Raw genomic sequence first — 6,632 nt, forward strand, 5'->3', positions numbered from 1 at the left:
ACAGGCTCTGTAACACAGGCTAGGGTGCAGTGGTGCAATCATAGCTCACTGTAACCTTGAACTCCTGGGCTCAAGCGATCCTCCTGCCTCAGTCTTTTGAATAGCTAGGACTATAGGCAAGCATCACCATGCTCAGCTAATTTAATTTTATGTACAGATGGGAGTCTGTCATGTTGTCCAGGTTGGTGTTGAACTCCTAACCTCAAGCAATTCTCCCAACTTAGCTTCCCAAAGTGCTGGAATTATAGGTGTGAACCACCATGCCAGCCAAGAAAAATTTAATTTACTGTACTATCCTAGAAATATTTCTGGAACATACATTATAGGGTATTAATATTTCTGCCCAATTTCTAAACTCAGTAATAACCTTGAGTCTTTCTCTCTACCTCCTCCTTTCTTCTTCTTTGAAGGTAAAGGAAGATCTCAAATACTAGGCACATAGACTATGCTATTAAATAGTTTTGACTCTGGGGTCACACCCCCTGAGTTTTTATCCTTAACTATCTCTTAGATGTATAACTTCAGACAACTTAATCTTTCTTTGCCTTAACTTTCTTAACTTTAAAAGTGAGGATACTACTACAAGCTACCTCATAGTGTTGTTAATGAGAATTAGCTGAAATAACCCAGGTTAAGCACTTATGAAGACTACTAGTGAATGGGAAGTACTCAATAAATGTTAGCTAGCTAATGGAGGGAGAAAGGAGTCATCAAGTAGACTTGGACCAAGGTTAAATGTTTTCATCTCCCTTCATTTTATCCCTGGGGCCTTTTGGTTTTTTTCCAAGTGATGTCATCCTTTTCTTCCCTACATGGCTATTCTGATAAGAATTACCCTGTGGCTGGTCAAAGATAAGCCCTCACCCAGGAAGAAAACTTGGTGTAGGCTTCTTAAATAGATCTTTTTCTTTAAAAAAAAAAAAAAAAAAAAAAAAGTATAAAGAAGTTCCTTTGTTTCATGATCCTTTCTCTGAGAAGTATGAAAATATTTGCTAAGTAATTTCTACATAGTATAAGAGCATAATTTGAGTGCTTACATTGAGTCAAATAACTTGCTAAGCATTTTGCATATTAATATTAGGTTGATGAAAAGTAATTGAAATAAAAGTAATGCAAAAACCACATTCTCCCAAAGTTCCTAGGAAATGAATAACATTATTATCCTTATTTACAAATGGAGACAACTGAAACTTAATTTGCCAACGAATTCAGAGGTAGCAAGAGAAAAAGTTTGCATTGAAAATGGGCCTGTAGAAAGGACATACACAAAAAAACTACAGACCAATATCCCAGATGAACATACATACAAAAAAGCTTTAACAAAATACTAGCTAACCAAATCCAATAGTATATCAAAAAGGTAATACATCATGATCAAGTGGGTTTCATACCAAGGATGCAGGGATAGTTTAACATAGCTCGTTAATAAATGTGATCCACCACATGAACAGAATAAAGATGAAAATATCATCAATAAATGCAGAAAAAGCATTTAATAAAATCCAGCATTGCTTTATGATTAAACCCTCAGCAAAATCGGCACAAAAGGGGCATACCTCAAGGTATTAAATGCCATCTATGACAAACCCAGAGCCAACACCATACTAAACCAGGAAGAGTTGAAAGCATTCCCCTGAGAACTAGAACAAGACAAGGATGCCCACTTTCACCACTTCTATTCAACATAGTACTGGAAGGCCCAGCCAGAGAAATCAGACAAGAGAAAGAAAGGTCATCCAAGTTGGTAAAGAGGAAGTCTAACTTTCATTTTCACCAATGATATGATCATATATCTAGAAGACCCTAAAGACTCATCCAAAAAGCTCCTAGATCTGACAATTGAATTCAGTAAAGTTTCAGGATAAAAAATTAATGTACACAAATCAGTAGTACTGCTATATACCAACAATGACCAAGTGGAGAATCAAATCAAGAACTCAATCCCTTTTACAATAACTGAAAAAATAAAGTACTTAGGAATATACTTAACTAAGGAGGTGAAATATCTCTACAAAGAAAGCTACAAAATACTGCTGAAAGGAATCAGAGATGACACAGACAAGTGGAAACACATCCCAATGTCTTGGATGGGTAGAATTAATTTTATGAAAATGACTATATTGTCAAAAGCAATCCAATTCCCATCAAAATACCATCATCATTCATCACAGAACGACAAAAAAATTCCCAAATTCATGTGGAACCCAAAAAGAGCCCGCATAGCCAAAGCAAGACTAAGCAAAAAGAACAAATTGAGGCATCTCAGTACCCAACTTCCCACTATACACAAGGCTATAGTTACCAAAACAGCATGGTACTGATATCAAAATAGGCACATAGACCAATGGAATAGAGACCCCAAACAAATAAATAGACAATGTTTTTTTCTATTTTGTCAACTCATCTTCAACAAAGTAAACAAAAACATGAAGTGGGGAAAAGACACTGTATTCAAAAAATGGTGCTGTTATAATTGGCAAGCCACATGTAGAAGAATGAAACTGGATCTTCATTTCTCACCTTCAAAAATCAACTCGAGATGGATGAAATACTTAAATGTGAGGTCTGAGCCCATAAAAATTATAGAAGATAACATCAGAAAACTCTTGTAGGCATTGATAGGCAAAGAATTCATGACCTGGAACCCAAAAGCAAATGTGACAAAAACAAAAATAAATGAATGGGACCTAATTAAACTGAACAGCTTCTGCACAGCAAAAGAAATAATCAGCAGAGTACACAGGCAATCCACAGCGGGAGAAAATATTCAAAAACTATGCATTCAACAAAGGATAGAATCTGCAAGGAACTGAAATCAGTAAAAAACAAGGAATCCCATCAAAAAGTAGGCAAATGATATGAATAGAAAATTCTCAAAATATATAAACAGCCAACAAACATATGAAAAAAAAAAAAAAAAAGCTCAGTGTCACTAATCATCAGGGAAATGCAAATTAAAACCACAATGAGATACTGCCTTACTCCTGCAAGAATGACCATAATTAAAAGTAAAAAAACAGTAGATGTTGGTGCGGATGTGGTACAAAGGGAACACTTTCACACTGCTGATGGGAATGTAAACTAGCACAACCACTATGGAAAACACTATAGAGATTGCTTAAAGAATTAAAAGTACGTCTACTATTTGATTCAGCAATCCCACTATTGGGTATCTACACAAAGGAAAATAAGTCATTAGATAAAAATGACACATGCACATACATATTTATAGCAGCACAACTCACCATCGCAAAAAAATGGAACAAACTTAAATGCCCATAAAGAAAATGTGTTATACTACTCAGTATACTGAGTGGAATACTCCTCAGTCATAAAACAGAATAATGACATTTGCAGCAACTCGAATGGAGCTGGAGACCATTATTCTAAGAGAAGTAACTCAGGAATGGAAAATCAAATATCGTATGTCTTCAGTTACAAGTGAGAGCTAAGCTATGAAAATGCAAAGGCATAAGAATTATATAATGGACTTTGGGGACTCAGGGAGAAGGGTTGGGGGTGGTGAGGGATAAAAGATTACATATCATGTACAGTGTACACTGGTCGGGTGATGAGTTCACAAAAATCTGAGAAATCACAACTAAAGAACTTATCCATGTAACCAAAAAACCACCTGTTCTCCAAAAACTATTGAAAGTGTTTTAAAGGCACATGATCACACATACAAAAGAAAAATAGGCCTGTGACTCCAGAGTCCCCTTGAAGCAGTAATATTAGAAGTTCTTCAAAATGGAATATGACTTCTATACATTCTGAAAATACGCACAAAATAAGTATGAGGTTGTAGTGCTTCATGCAATCTCACTATGAAGAAAAAATTCACTTTGGCAATTTAACGATAGAATGTTATCCATATTTTTCATGGAAAACCAGGGTTGAAGTGTCCTTTTAGGTATCAGAACTTACCCAAGGGGAACTTAATCGGGCCATCTAATTGTTTTCCAACTGAGTTCTGCGAGTGCCAGGGTTTCCAGTGTTAAAAATAGAAGGTTTGCAAACCCCTAAAGGAGTCCAAATCCCACATTTTACAGAGATGAGGGAGGCCCAGGAATATGAAACAACCTATTTAGCAATACTCAACTAGTATTAAACCTGGGGTTCAAATCCAGATCTCATAATTAAATATTAGTACTCCATTATATTGGGAAGCTTGAATTTCAAAAGATTATGGCAAAAAAAACCAGTACACATTTATCTATCAATCAATAAGCATTGGGACATTTTCTAAATCATCTTACCTAAGAGCATCTTCCAGCCCTTGCATATCCCTCAAAAGTGCTGAGATCACATTGACATCCAGGGCTACCATGGATAGCCATACAGGTGTGCACAACGCAACTCTAGGGGGCATTAGTTGTATAAAATATAATTTGAGTGGCACCCCCTGCTGTGTGACATGGTAGCCCAAATAACATCCCACCTATTTAAAACTCAGACTACATAAAATGAGTGTTCTGACATTCTCCCCATCCATTCAATGGTGTTTTAATTATGTTTAGAAAAGTGACTTTTCTGGTGCATTTTTTAGGTTGATTTGCTGACTACAATAAGCCTCCATACAAAATCTGAGAACATGTTGCTAAACAAATGCAGAATGGTTTAGTTCTTACTATCTTCTTTAGCTGGAGAGTGTATGTAAGTTCTAAGTGTCTGTCACAGATAACAACTTTGTATCAACTTTCTAAGATACTCTTAATATCCATCTCAGTTTCAAAAGACTACAAAACCCTGTTACTTTCAGGTTTATATTTTGCATTTTATTTATTTGTAGGGTCTCCCAGCGATATTAAGTGACATTACAGTCTGTATGTGAAAAAGAAAACTGTCTTTTAAAATAACTAATATTGCACTTTATTAAAAAATCCAAGTACATTTTCTTCTAGAAACCATGACTTACAATAATGACTATTATCTATATGCAATTACTTCTGTTATCTTGGAACATACTGGCATTCATTTATTTAAAGATAATGTAACACATTTGTATTCATTGAAGCAATCTATGGATATAATTAAACCTGGATGCCCATCTTATGCTAAGCAGTAAAATGAAAAAAATTTTGCAATCAGCTTTGACACTGCTAAAAATAGCTCATATCAAATTGAGAAAACTGCATTATGGCTTATTTCAAACACAACTGCAAATTATTATAAGAAAACAAAATTACAACTTGGATAACTGCTATGCCAGAACATTCATTTCACCCAACAATGGGACATTGGAACTCGTCTAACAGGGCAAATGCTTCAATGAGAGCATCACTGACTGTTTGAGTGATTGCCCATTTATCTCCATTATCGTAGATGGATCCGGAGAGATAACCAAGCAGTGGCCAAAGCATGTTTTTGTAGAAAACATAATTGGACATGATGTCATGAAATAAACTTTTAAATATTAACTAAAGAATGTATTTGGTGGAAGGTTGGAAATATAGCCTAAAGATTTATAACAGAATTTTCTTCTTTTAATGCTCTAGTTCATAAAGCAGTTTAATGAATTAGGTAATCATTAATTATCAGAGATTTATATCTGGGAGCAAAAAAAAAAAGTGAAGATTAAAATACACCTAAATGCCAAGAAACTTTCATTTTAATATACCCAAACTTATAACACTTTTATGCTTTAAGGAAAAACATTTTGAGAGCGTCACCAGAAATACAATGTCACTCACCAAAAACTAGTTAAAAGGCATTTTCTTACAAGTGGCTCTAATTAATGGTACTCCCAGAACTCCAGAACAAAGCTGTTTTTCTTCCATGCCACCCACAATGTTGTCTGCTCTCATTATTGTCCTTATCTAGAGCACATTAGGGCTCCCTTGTTGCAAGGTTAATACCAGTTATTCTAGGCAGGGTTTCCTATGGCAGGAATAATTAAGGAGCATCACTGGTAGATCAAACAGTTCATTTTCAGATAAACTATAAAGTGGCTGGAGAGATTAAATATTACATTTTATTTGCATTACATAGTTTGAAAAATTTTCCATATGCGAGTCTTTCCACATGATACTTTTACTCTAGGGTGGCAGTGAAAAGAGAGAAATTATATTAACATATGAATTCTGTTCTACTTTCACTATCAGAAAAGTTGTCAAATCTAAATTTACTTTATTCACTAAAGAGAATGACCCAGACTTACCAGAATAAATTTAATTGATAGCTAACTCTCCCATCATTTTCTTTAAAAGTCAGTATTTTGATTAGAAACTTTTTGGTAAGAGATACAGAAGTGTTTAACAATCAAGGTTTATATATAGTAATTTATTTAATTCATTTTTAAAAATTACGCACATTTGATTCAAAGCATCTAAAATGAAGCACACCAACTCCAGTCTAGCTTCTGCACATACATCAGAGTATCTCAGGGGAGGCTGTAGGATCAAAGTGAGATCTGATCAGCCCTCCTGCACCTGGCTATTTAACAGAAGCTCTATGTGGCAGATAATGTGAATTGGTATTATCTGTTTGCATTTCATCCCCCCTTCTGACTGGACTTGTGGAAACTATACTTTGTACCTTATCTTGGAGCTATGTTCTTAGTGTAAAGTACGATGTATGCGATTTGGAAGGTGAAAGTGACACAGGAGGCCTCTGCTTCCCCTTCACCTGTC

This window comes from Rhinopithecus bieti, unplaced genomic scaffold (genome assembly GCF_001698545.2).
Source record: "Rhinopithecus bieti isolate Rb0 unplaced genomic scaffold, ASM169854v2 scaffold_10499, whole genome shotgun sequence".
NCBI lineage: Eukaryota > Metazoa > Chordata > Mammalia > Primates > Cercopithecidae > Rhinopithecus > Rhinopithecus bieti.